Source organism: Manis pentadactyla, chromosome 13, assembly GCF_030020395.1.
Source record: "Manis pentadactyla isolate mManPen7 chromosome 13, mManPen7.hap1, whole genome shotgun sequence".
Classification (NCBI taxonomy): domain Eukaryota; kingdom Metazoa; phylum Chordata; class Mammalia; order Pholidota; family Manidae; genus Manis; species Manis pentadactyla.
The window spans coordinates 29,944,350-29,958,712 of NC_080031.1; positions in this window are offsets into that span (position 1 = coordinate 29,944,350).

Genomic DNA, 14,363 nt, shown 5'->3' on the forward strand with positions numbered 1-14,363 from the left:
CTCCGTGCATGCACGTCTGCACCCAAATTTCCCCTCTCTGCAGGGAGACCAGTCACATTAGATTAGGGACACACCTTATTCCAGTATGACCTCATCGTAACTAGTTATGTCTGCAACAGCTTTGTACCCAAATAAGTCACATTCAGATGTATCAGGGGTTAGGACTTCAACATATGAATTTGGGGGAGACAGAATTCAATCTGTAACAGGAAATAACATAATAAAATAATTTAAGTCATCATTAAAGAACCCAAAAAAAAAAAAAAAAAAAGAACCCAAATAATATTTTCCTTAAAAGTGGTCTGTATATTGCTCAATTTTGAGAAATCATGTCCAAAATTGTATCATTCTGGGAAGGACAAGAAATTAGTACTTTTCATTTGCTCATAAGAAACTATATTAAAAATCTTTAACTATTAAAAATAAATTCTATGGTTTGGCCCAAACCATAGAAAAGCTAGAAAAAATAGAATTGAATATTTAGTCAGACCTCTTCAAAAGGATGAATCTCTCAGCCTAGTGATAAAACAGAAATCACAATGGAAACAGACAAATAGTCTTGATGGCATACAAATGTAAAAAAAAGAAAATGTAGACTTTTTAAGAGGGCAGACTGTGGAAAAATATGTACAACAAACAAAACAGAAAAGGGCTGATATGTTTATTCTACAAGGCACATACAAAATGGTAAGCATAAGACCTCAATAGATAAGTAAAAGACAAAAAGAGAATTTTTATTAGAAGAAATGTGACTGAGAAACAAATAATGGAAGAAATGGGAATTTTTAACTGAAGGATTATTTGCAAACATACAGGCAGGTATGCATGAAATTGGGACTCTTGTACCTCACTGACACCAGGGTATATTGCTACCACCCATTTAGGGAGCACTATTGGAAATACTATAAACGAGGTTGTTTCACAAAGCTAAGAAATATGCAGATGACCTTAAATGACTTAAAAAATATTTTTTTTATTGAAGTGACATTCACATAAAACAGAATTAACCACTTTAAAGTGCATAATTCTGTGGCATTTAATGCATTCACAATGTCGTGCTACCACTTCTATCAAGTTCCAAAACATTTTCATTTTCCCCAGAGAAAACCCTAGTCCCATTAAGTGATCATTCCCCAAAGCCCCCACCCTGAACCAAGCTGCATTCTGTCTCTATGGATTTACCTATTCTGGATATCTTATATAAATTAAATCATACAATATGTCATCTTTTGTGTCTGGTTTCTTTCATTTAGAACCATGTTTTGGAGGTTCTTTACTTTGTAGCATGTATCAGTATTTCATTCCTCCGTACGGCTGAATAATATTGCATTGTATATATCTATGCACCACAATTTGTTTATCCATTCAACCATTGATGGACATTTGGGTTGTGTCCATCTTTTAGCTATTGCAAATAGTGCTGCTACAGACCACCTTTAAGAGAAAAAGATCATATCTTATCATTTTGATTCAGAAATTCTCTCCAAAGGGAACAACCTAACATATGGGAAATTCTACATCTTTATGTTTATTTCAGGGTTAGTCAGTGTTAATTGGGAAAAAATATGGTTGTGGTAAAACCCAAGCTGACTGCTGTCTATTCAATCTTTTGCTTAAGCCTCATGACTAGCCCCACTGATTGCACCTTTTTTTTCTAAAATGTATTCTTCAAGTGGCCTAAGTAAAGGTTTTCCAACAAGAAATCAGACCATCTCACTCCTTGGCTAAAATATTCCAATTATTTCTCATCTCACTCAAAATGAAACCAAGCGCCCTCTGCCTGGTTCGTGAAGCCGTGTGTGGTCCTGTTCCAGCCTCATCTCCACCCACCCTTCCTTTCCCTCTGCGCGGTAGCACTGGCTTCCCTTCTGTTTCTGACTGGCGACCTGCTATTCTCCCCACGGTTCTGTTGCATTTTTCTCCTCAGTTTCATGGCCTTTCTTTCCTCCTTGTCATCTGACCTTTGTCCTACCACTTGACCAGAACTGCATTCTGGAAGTGACTCATATAAATAGTGTTTATTGAAATAAAACATCCATAGCTAAATCTTTACGAGGGTCTCTGATGATATCCTTAAAAAGCAATTGCTAAAGACAAGAGTTTTAAATCTTTCTGAGTTTTTCGGCCAAACCAGTCCCGGAAGCTTCCCCCTATTTGGTCTCTGGCCACTGGTCATATTCCTTCTTGTCCTCTTCCCCTTCACCAGGTGTAAACATTTTCCAAGTTGCAAAGCGCCCCCTGCTCTCAGCTCTTCTCTCTACACTGTTTCCTGGTGACAAGATAGAGCACAGAACCCAGCACTGCTCTGGTAACTCAAGGATCAGTGACTCTGAGAGCACTGGGAGTCAGCAAGGGAGCAGAGGACGTGGTTGGAGTGCCTTGGAATTGGCTGGATCCAAAGAACACAAAGTGAATGTACCCCTGAGTACCTGTATCCAGCCACTTGCAGAACATGCAAGATAACACGAGGAGGTTGGATTCCCAGTGACAGGCAGGGCCAGGTGCTGGTGAAATTCAAATAACCAAAGCTATTGAGAAAGAAGAACAAAGCTGGAGGAATCGTGCTCCCTGATTTCAACGACAAGCATGCCTCAGAGATATCGAGGGCTCAGTTCTGGACCACTGCAATAAGGCAAATATTACAATAAATTGAGTCAAATGAAAATTTTGGTTTTCCAGTGTGTATAAAAGTTATGTTTATACTATACTGCAGTCTATTAAGTTTGCAATTGCTTTATGTCTTTAAAAATGTACATATCTTAATTTTAAAACACTCTATTGCTAAAATGTTCACCATCATTCCAGTTTCCAGTGAGTTGTAATCTTTTTTTGTTGGTGGAGGGTCTTGCCTCAGTGTTGATGGCTGTGATTGATCAGGGTGATGGTTGCTGAAGGTTGGGGTGGCTGTGGCAATTTCATAAAATAGGACAATAATGAAGTTTACTACATCTATTGTCTCTTCCTTTCATGAACAATTTCTCTATCATTTTACCCACACTAGAACTTCTCTCAAAATAGGAGTCAATCCTCTGATACCCTCTGCTGCTTTATCTACTAAGGTTAGGTGATATTCTAAATCCGTTGCTGTCACTTCAGCAGTCTTCACAGCATCTTCACCAGGAGTAGATTCTATCTCAAGAAACCACCTTCTTTGCTCATCCCTAAGAAGCAGCTCCTCATCCATTCAAGTTTGATGAGATCGCAGCAGTTCAGTCATACCTTCAGGCTCTTCTTGTAATTCTAGTTCTCTTGCTATTTCCATCGCATCTTATTTCCCCCACTGAAGTTTTTAACCCTCCAAAGTCATCCATGAGGGTTGGAATCAACTTTATCTAAATACCTGTTAATGTTTACATTTTTACCTCTTCTCATGAATCATGAATGTTCTGGTTGGCGTCTAGAATGGGGAATCCAGGTTTCCAAATTACTTTGCCCAGATCCAACAGAGGTGCAGCCACTGTGGAGAACAGTATGAAGGTTCCTCAAAAAAAATTAAAAATAATATTAGCGTGTGATTCAGCAATTCCACATTTGAGTATTTATCCAAAGAAAATTAAAACACTAATGTGAAAAATTATGCACCCCCATGTTCATTGCAGCATTATTTACAATAACCAAGATATAGAAACAACCTGTGTCTATCAATGGATAAATGGATAAAGAAATTGTGAGATATACATATTTTATATATATATATATATATATATGAGTTGTGATATATATATATATATATATATATACATACACACACACACACACACACACAATGGGATATTATTCAGCCATAAAAGTAATGAAATCTTGCCATTTGTGACATGGATGGATCTCAGCATTATGCTAAGTGAAATAAGTCAGAGAAAAACAAATATTACATGTTCTCTCTTATAAGGAATCTAAAAAAAATAAATAAATAAATAACAAACCAACAAAATCAACAAACAAAAAACCCAAGCTCATAGATTCAGAGAACAGACCAGTGGTTGCCAGAGGTAGTGGGTAGAAGGTAGGAGAAATGGGTGAAGGGGGTCAAAAGGTAACAAGAAAAAAAGAATAAAGCCTACAATAAAACCTGTGACAATAAAAGCATATTTTTACATAGATGCATATATATGCTGTCAATATAGATTATAAAGGTACATAGATGCATACATATATAGTCATTATAGATTGTGCATGATATATACTTAAAAATTTCATTTCTTTAAATATAGTAACTGGATAAATTTGAGAATACGGGGAGTATACTGGGAGAGTTCATGATTATTATCCTTGATTTTTCCTCCTGAGACAGAAGAGTAAGTAACAAAGAGAGGTGTCTAAGTCAAGGCTTGAAATTTTTTTTTTTTGGTTAAGGACCAGATAATAAATATTTTTCAGAGTATATGCAGTATTATTTTCTTTAAAAGAAATGAAAAATGAGCTTCTTACCAGAAAAATCTTAGGGCACATTTACAGAAATACTGGAAAGTAGTGTAACCACTCTTAGGGATCATTAAAAAAAATCAACGTTAATGTATTCTCTCCTTTTCTCATAAGTTGGTAAAGTCTGTGGCCCTCAGGATTGTGTCAGAGCCATAGTTCCCAGGACCAGAGAATTCCACAGGTCAGTTGTCAACTTGGACATCTGTCAGTCATTGCATCACACAGAGATTGCTTCAGAGTAACTGGCTCATTGATTATAATTAATGCCAAAGCACACAAAAAAAATCCCACCATAAATGTTGGTGCTCATACATTCAGCAGGACAACCCATCATTTCTCTGCTTCAACATGGTTTTAAGGTCTCCAGTTGCACATTTGCTTGATTCAACTCAAGAAGCACATGTTGAGCACCTCCCATGTGTTAGCCCTGAGCCAGATGCATTAGATAGATACAGGATGAATTGCCATGGTCTCGACTCTAACAGATTAATAAACAATGTAGAGAAGACAAGAATGAAGGGAGTCTAAGTAGGCCCTCCTTCACCAGAATTCAGAACAAATTGAGAGATAAGGTTAAAAATATAGAAAATAGGTAAGTAATCTATTTGCTTTAGATTGATTAGGAAGACTAGGTTGAAGGAAGTTTAGCGTGGAAGCCAAATCGGGCTTGCAGTTCCTTTATCCTCTAGTTCAGACCTTGGGAACAAGGTCTAACACAGGGAAAGTCTGAGTCTACAAAGTAGGACATACTTACTTTAGGTCTTAACTCCCACTGGTTAAAGTGGAAAGGGAACAAGAAAAGAGAACAAATATGCAATCTCAGGACAATTGATAGATTAACTCATGGACCAAAAGCTGTCACCCACTGAGCAGGTAGTGGCGGAAAGTCAGGGAGGAGCAAAAGGCCAGGAATGTTAAGGAAGAATCCTTCTTTGTGGAAACCACAAATGGAAAGAGACACTCACCCCAAGAGGGCACACACAAAACTCTGTATTTCAAGTCTGACTGTGATTTCTTTTTTAAAAAGTGGTATAAACATGAAATATCACTTCACACCAGTTAGAAAGGCCACTATCCAAAAGTTAAGAGACAACAGATGCTGGCGAGTATGCAGAGAAATGGGAACCCTCCTACACTGTTAGTGGGAGTGTAAATTGGTGCAACTGCTCTGGAAAGCAGTATGGTTGCCCAAAAAGCTAAAAATAGAAATACCATTTGACCCAGTAATTCCACTCCTAGGAATTTACCCAAAGAAAACAAAATCCCTGATTTGAAAAGACATATGCACTCCATGTTTATTGCCACACTATTTGCAATAACTAAGATATGGAAGCAATCTAAGTGTCTATCAGCAGATGAATGGATAAAGAAGATCTGGTGCATATACACAATGGAATATTATTAAAAAGGAAAAGAAATACTGCCAATTGCAACAACATGGATGGATCTAGAGGGTATTGTGCTCAGTGAAATAAGTCAGGCAGAGAAAGACAAATACCATAAAATTTCACTTATTTTTGGAATATAAAAACAAAGCAAAATAGAAAGAATAAAATGGCAGTAGACTCATAGACACTGAGAAGTGACTAGTGGTTTCTAAGGGGGGGTTTGGGGGTGGGTGGGCCCAATAATTCACAATCATAGTATAAGTTGATCACGGGGACTGTTGCACTACTGTGATGTACATTTGAAACCAACATAAGATTGTATATTAATGACACAAATATAAATGAAAGTGATATAAACAATGCCCTTCGGAGACACAAATGAGGAAGGAATCAATGCTCATAAGAGGAGCTGTAAAGTATGTGTAGAGGAGGTAGCTATTTAATTGTGACAAAAGTGGGGTTTGGGCAGGTCTACCCAGGAGAGGAATAGCAGGGAGTGAGATGGACTGCAAGGCACAGGAGCAGGACTCAGGGCTCAGACGTGGACATCCACGGGGACCTTGGAAACAGCGAGCACCCAGCCGTGCGGACAGGGTCCTTTCATGAGACCAGTTCGAACAGGAGGGATTTGGCCTTGATCTAAAAAGCATACATTGTTCAACTTTTAAATTACCAAACAATGTGCAAGCATGCTTCATTCCGGCTCAGGATGGGGTGAAGTTCAAGGTCAGGGGAAACTGAGTGAGGGCCCGGAATGTCAAAAATGGGGGCAGGGATACCTGTTTCCAAGTTACTTGGTTATTAGAAAACAAAAAACAACCAAACATAAAACAGCGATTGACATTTTGATTTGACCACTTTGAAACAGATTAGTCAAAATATCCCTCCTCGCCCAGAATACCCTGCTGCATGTTCTCGGTACTATGGGGACAAAAAGCAAAGATGGGGACTTTAAAAAAAGCAGGTTGAGTGAAAACACAGAACACTTGGAATAACATTCAAATTAGCCTGAACTTTCTTCCACAGAAAAATGAGAAACAAGAAAAGATTTTTGAATAGAGTTATGTGACAGGTGCCACATCAGTCACTTGTGTAAAATGATATTAGCCTCCCAAGAGTTCATATTCCAATCAAGATCGACACGTGTATAGATAATTTCCATCTGAATTAAAGGAGGTGACATAATCAGTCATATGTCAGAAATACACCCGTGGCAGCAGTGTGAGTTCTGGCTGTAGGGAAGACAGAGACTCAGACAAGGACCCCCCGTAGAAAGCGATTCCAGCAGCCGAGGCAAGAGAGCACAAGGACAAGAAAATGGTCAGGAGGAAGCAAAAACAAGTGTACAGGCAGAGGCATTCATTTTGGAAAAAGCGAAATCACTTCTCAAACAGGTGAAAGAAAAAAAGCATGAGTAATGATATCAAAAAAGCATCCTTTTAGATTTGCATGATTTAGAAATGGTTTTCACATTTTGATTCAATGGCTTTTCTTTTTTTAATGGAAATATAGTTTATGCACAATATTGGTTTCAGATGAAAAACGGAGTGATTCATCAATTATACACATTACTAAATATTCACCATAAGTGTAGTTACCTTCGGTCACCATACAAAGATATTACAATATTATGAGCTATACTCCCTATGCTAGACTTCCATCCCTGTGACTAAATTATTTCATAATTCAACAGGCTCTTCTTTTTTGCTGGTTATGATGGAAAGTGGTAAGACCAATTACTCAGATTCCAAGCAAAAAGCATACTTATTTGTTTATTTAACTCCAATATGGCCTAGCTGTGGAAAATAAAGAACCACAGTAACTATAAAATTATGAAACTAGTGTGGAAAGTAAGATTGGAAGCTCTTTTTGAGAGGATAGGGAAGGAAGGAATGAAGGATGGGCAGAAGTGGCATGTATCAGAGATGATTAAAGGGAGTAGATACTCATAAAGAAGTTAGTACCTGTAAATAGCTATTGAGCTACCCCCTGAACAGCTTGTAAAATCAACTGTCTGCATTGACATTCATTCACTCAATTCTCAAGTAGTTATTGCCTACAATGAGCCAGGCATTCTTCTTGATACTGGAGATATGGTAATAAATATAATAGATACAAAAAAACTCATCCTCGGGGGGCTTATAATTTAGTAAGAGAAAGCAAATAGTAATATTAGATACCTGAAAAAATAGTAAGTTATGTTAGATGGTGATAATTGCTATGGAGAAAGCAGCATGGAATGTTGGAGGGATGGTCATTGCTGGTTGAGTGGTGTGCAGAGAAGTCTTCCCTGATAAGTTGGCATTTGCAAAAAAGACCTGAAGGAAGTGAAAGAGTGAACAATTAATTTCTTCTTTTTGAATGTCCTTCCCATTTGAATGTCCAAGGGCATCCAAGATTCAGCATGCTCAAAACGATGCTCACCATCTTCCTTCTCAATGATGAGAACGAGGGTTAGTGACCCTGTGCTCCCTGGTCAGTGAATGGCCCCAGCAGCCTCTGGGTCCCCAGGTCATGCCGACCTTGTCTCCTCCATTAGCTCCCACATTCAGCCTCTTACCGAAGGGCTGCCGATTTTACCTCCTGAATCTTTCCCCGCTTTGTCCCTTAGTTCCAGGTCCATCTCAGTCCGCTCAACCACGTTAGCCTCCAGACCTCCCTGCCCCAAGTCTCACCCCTCTCGAGTCCATACTCCACATCCGAGACCCTGAGTAACCCTGACCTTGCTCAGCTACAAACCTGACCGTGCCATTGCCTTGCCTGGGCTGCTTCACTGTCCCCCCATTGCCTCTGGAACAGTGCTCATGCCCTTCAGCATATCAAACAAGGCCTTCAAACCTTGATATCATCCTATTGTCCACCCATTTCTTCTAAATAATAAATTGTTCCTTTCCAATATGTTATTTCCAAGATGCAGTGTCCTTTCACCCCTCTCTGCCTTTGCTCTTGCCATTCCCTCTGCCTTGCCGCATACTTCCCGCCCCACTACGTGTTAACTCACCCTAGGAATCTTTCAAGCTCAGCTTGAGTACTGCTTCTTGCAGGGAGTCTGAGCCCCCGAGTTTGCTGAAGTGCATCTCTTCCTCTCATACCCCTAATGGGAAACTCACCTCACTGCAGTGTTACTGTCTGTGGACGTGCCTGCCTCTCTCACAAGACTAAGCATTTCAGAGACAGAATGGAAACTGACTCATCTTTGTATCTCTAGCATATGTTCCTTGTAGAACTTTTCAAATAGACTAAAGATCTATTTAACTTTTCAAATAAACTAATCTCTCAGAATACAGGAAGTGATTAGATTTTAGGCCAAACTCTGATGCTTCTCTCTAGTTGTCAGTCTATCTATAAAACAATAACCTCAGGGTTGTGGAGTGGTTTTTTTCTTCCTAATATAGGAAGACAGAGAAAATGCTGTTCATTGATATTTCTTTTGGGGTCAAAGAGACTACTTTGTGGCCTGGATGTGGACAGCACTGGTCTGTGCAGGACGAGAGAGAGCATTTCCTGTTGATTCCAGAACTGACCAATGTAGGTGAGCATTTAGGGTTGAAATAAGAAAGAGAGTAAAGGGAAGCCAGCAGTTGGCAGGAGGCTGTAGGTGTTCACTGTAAAACTTCCAACAACTATTCAAATCTTACTAAGTTCATAAAATGCTTGGTGCATTAAGTAGATTGTGCATGTGCACATGAGTGTGCATGTGCATGTGGGGTGTAACCTGGGAAAGGGATAGGGATTTATGTCCAGTGATGAAGGGCATAAGAAAGATTGCATGCAGCGGTGCAGGATTAGAGACATTGGGTACCATAAGAAACGAGGCTGTCATTATTTGCAGTGTTTGGTTTATTGTAAGTCATGCAGGCCATTTGGTTTGAGGTAATGCATGGATCTTGGAGTCAGAATGAGGTGGGTTTCAATCTTCCAGCCAACTTGCATTAGTTGTGTGGCTGCAGGCCAGATATTTAACTTCTTTAAGTGTGAGTCTTTACCTATATAAAGGGGATAAATAATGCTACTTCTGGATTGCTAGAGAGATTGACCAAGTGCTTGGCACATTGCAACTATTGTTTCCTGCTCTGTGAAGTATGTCTGATCTTCTCCATGCTGAGACTCAAGTTCCTTGTCATCGGAAATCTTCCTGACCATTCAAGTACAGGTTTAGCTCCTCATTCTGTAGTCAGCTGCTACACCGTAGGTCACTTCAGGGTGGGGTTCTTTATACTTCATCTCTGGAGTTTTAGATCTGACTTGCCAACTAAATTTCTTGTTCTCTGAAGATGAGAACCAAGACTCACCCATTTTTCTATGATGATCCCAGCCAGATGGTCGGTGCCTACCCACTGCTTCTGTGACCAATATTGTTAGCTTCCTTTGTTCTGAACCTTCAACCTTCATGCAGTAATTAAAAGTAAGGATGTCAATCACCATTTAGGAGTGCCCCATAAGGAAGACAGCTTTTAGAAAGGTAGGAGAAAAACCAAGACTCAATCCTCAAAAAACAGTCAAACTCAACCCAGAACAAATATTTTGTTCTAACCACTATATTTAACATCACCACTACCACCACTAACATTTACTAAGCATCTGCCATATGCCAGGTTCATGGAGCATCTCATTTAAACCTCACATTAATCCCATAAGGGCAGCACCCCCTCTATCCACATTTCACAGATGAAGAAATGAGACTTAACTTTCAAATAGTAACAGCTGGTAAGTGATGGAAAATAGAAATTCTGATATCACATGACTGGTTGAGTTTTGCTAGTAACCCAATTAAAATAATTGTACTAAGCGATGGAGGTAACTACAGAATAGAGCATGGGGTAGCAGAAAGAACACTGGGCTAGGAGTCAAGACACTGGAGTTCTGGTCTGGAACAAGTTAAGATTTCTAGATCTCAATTTTCTTCATCTGGAAAATTAAGGAATTATTCTAGATAACATCTAAGAGGCATTCCAGTCCCCAAATCCTGTTCTAGAGACATCTATGTATTGATATGAAAAGAGGCTTAACAGCATCACTTTTTTGTATAGGTGCATATATTCTAAAGGGTTATTGAAATTCTTAGGAGCAGGTTAATCTGGAAATGTCACAAGGAGTTTGGAGAATTCTTTTGAAATAAGAAAGGAAACGGCATGAAGTAGAAACAAAACAAAAATCTTAGGCTTGGCTATGGTCAGGAAAATGACTAAAAGGAAGCAGTGGATGAGTCATGTGCACAGGATAACTAGCAGATCCTCCTAACTGCCTGGGAAGTACCACTGCAGCAGGAAATTGGGACAGTTAGTCAATAAGAGACCTGGTGATGAACAATCTTGAAAGCAAGGCATAAAAGTCCAAACCTTAGTATTTGGGACAAAATCTCTGTCCAACAAGTTTTTTGAGTTTGCACAGACAAAAAAAAAATATTGGATCTATTAATTTTCATCCACTCATTTTCTATCTGGTTATAACAGGAAGATAGCTATCTAACAGGAGTTTCTGGAAAGGCAAAGTGTGGAATAGAAAATTCTGGCCCGGCATTCTAAAAACCACCCGAGCCAAATACAGTGTTTTGGGGATATAAGAGTTACATTTCCTCAGAGCATGCTTATGAATGTGTGTGTGTGTGTGTGTGTGTGTGTGTGTGAAAAAGAGAGAGGATCTGACTGTGGTGTGTGCATAAATGTAAAAGGAAATTGTTGAGGTCTGCGTGTTAGAGTGTTGGTTTTTTTAAAGTGATGGCTGAAATATTTTCTTAATTTATTCCCAGAATGTAAAATGACCTAGGGTAACTTCTCAAATGCACCACAAGACCCTTAAACTTTGTTTTACCTTTCTGTAATCTTAGTGTTCAGGAAAAGGATCTTTATTCAAGAGGAATAAAATTAATGAAACTATGAAACTGATTGGAAGACCGCTCCTCTCCTGAGTCATTAGAAAACAGCTGGGCTGCTTCAGTTTAAAATCGTAATAAAATGATTAGTTTTGATAATGACATAAATGGATAGTTCTTATCAGATTCAAACATTTTCCCAAAAAAATACATCATTAAAATGTTTATTTTACATTTTCTTGTTTCTGAATTGCATTTTCTTTAATTAAAAAAGTGACATAAGTCACATTTAAGATTTGAATTTTCCAATGTGTTTACAAGAAAGATTCCTGAGCGGAGCTGGAGAGCTACATTGGAAAGCAAAAAAGGAAAAGGACTAACCTGAGTGTGTACTGACTGTGTGCCAAGCAGTATGCTGGACATGATGTGCACATTATTTCATGTAATCGCCATGAGGCTCCTATGCATCGGGATAAAGAGCCTTTGAGTTGCCTGCCTGAGTGGCACAGCTCGTTCATGGATGCATAAAAATGCAAGAAAGCACAGGTCTATTCAACTTTAAAGCCCATGTCCTTTCTATCAACAATAGATTCATACTATTGACTACCCCATTTTGCCACTCAGGCAGAATAAAAAGCGGTTCCTATCTTTTAATATGATTCTTTGGTGTTAGAAATTATTTTAAAATGTAGGTATAATTTACAAGGGCTATTTAGAATCAATTACATCTAATTTTCTAATTTTCTGTTTCAGAGTTAGGAATTGGGCAATTAATAAGAGCAGATCATTCATTCCATTCTATCTTAAAATACATATCCAGAATCAGATAACTTCTCATATCTGCCATTGCTGCTGCCCTAGACCATGTCTCGTCAACTCTATTGCCTAGATGATTGCAGTAGCCTTCTAACTGGTTTCCCTAAATTAGCCCTTGTCTCCTCTTCAATTTATTCACTCAATACAGCATCTTCGAGTGATCCTTAAAAGTTCTTAACACAAACCTCTTCTACTCAAACTCTTCAATGGCTCTCCATCTCACTAGAATAAAAGCCAAAGTATTTAAGGAGTTAAAAGATCCTACTTGATCTGGCTGGTGGGTAAGTCTTTGATAGCATCTCCCGCAGTTCTCCCCCGCACAGTCTTTCCTCTCTGGCGCCCAGGTCTTCTGGATGCAGCAGCTGTGCCCTGCTTCCTGGCCTTCGCTCCTGGTTCTCTCTTCCCTCTGACCAGAACGCTTTTCCTCAAGGCATCTGCATGGCTTGCCTCTTTCTCACAGCTAGCTTCTTCAGGTCTTACTGAAATGTTAGCAGCTAAGTTAGAGAGTGCAGACACGGTCCCAAAAAATATAGAAGGAATATATATGTATTGGTTAGAAGTCTGTCAATAACAGGTCTCAAAAATCTGAAACAATTTTAAGCAAAAAAATAAAACAAAAGGAGAATTCAATACAACATCACTGTCTCATAGACCCCGAAAATAGGCTTGCAGTTAACAATATAAACTTAGTTTTGAACACTGCTTGGTTTGATTCTATTTCCCACCTCTGACTTCACTGGTCTTCAATCCATGTGTCAAGCTCCTGCAAAATTATTTAACAGATTGCTAAAGAGATTGCCTTAAGCACTTGGAAAGAAGTAAGAGTTGACGGGTAGACAAAAGTGGGTTCATAGAAAAAAAGCCATGCCAAATCCATTACACTTCATTTTTTTGACAGGATTTTGAAATTGCAATATGATAAAAGTACATTAGACCACTAATGTCTTACATGATATATAAATACATGATATTTAGTTTGATATGTTAGGCATGTCGTAGTCTGGCCCCTGACCTGCCTCAACAACCTCCTTTGTTCCTGCTGTAGCTCCCCTTGTCATGCTGAAAGCGTCTGCCTCCCTCATGAGACTGTAAGTTGAGTTGAATTGGGTGTACAGAATGTCATTTTCACTATCACACCGCCAGCATCTTCCAAAGGCCCCAGCCCGTAGCAGGCACTTAATTCATGCATATTTAATCAATAAATAATGACATTTTGTAGATAAAGATTATGGCATATGGGCTAAATGAGAGTAACTGAGCTTTTGTTTATTCGTGGGTAATACCTTTATTAAAAGTGTGTGTAGATCTGTATAAACCCTTACTACCTTGTAGGAATGTCTGCAGTTGAGGGCTGTAAGGATGGCATCTGCCATGCAACCTCTGATAATTTTAATATCAATAACTCAGATAGAAGAAAAGGAGGCTTCTTTATTATGCCTCCAACAAAACTCAAAGGGACATATGTGAAAGGACAATGGGAAAAATAAAAAGATCTTGACAAGCTGGTGAAACAAAAGTAATCACGATGAAATTTAACAAAAACAAATACAAATCTCTAATTTAAGGATCAGAATCAACAAAAACAATGGAGACATGATTTGACAATATTTCAAAAGGGGGAAGAGTCTGAGAGCAGAAGGGTATTTCAGTTAATTGCTTTCATTTTTAGTCCTGTGTATTTTATTTTTGCATTTAAAAATACCCTGAGAAGGGATGCAACACCAGATTGCCAATAGAATTCATGGCACAAAATCTCTTAAGAATCCCTGACCTACAGGTTCTACTTTTCTAAAAAACAAAATGAAACAGTTTTGATATATATAATTCACTTATCATAAAATTCACCCTTTCAGAATGCTAAATTCAGTGACTCAGTCTTTTAACACTATGCAACCATCACCATAAAGTTTAGAATCTTTTCATCA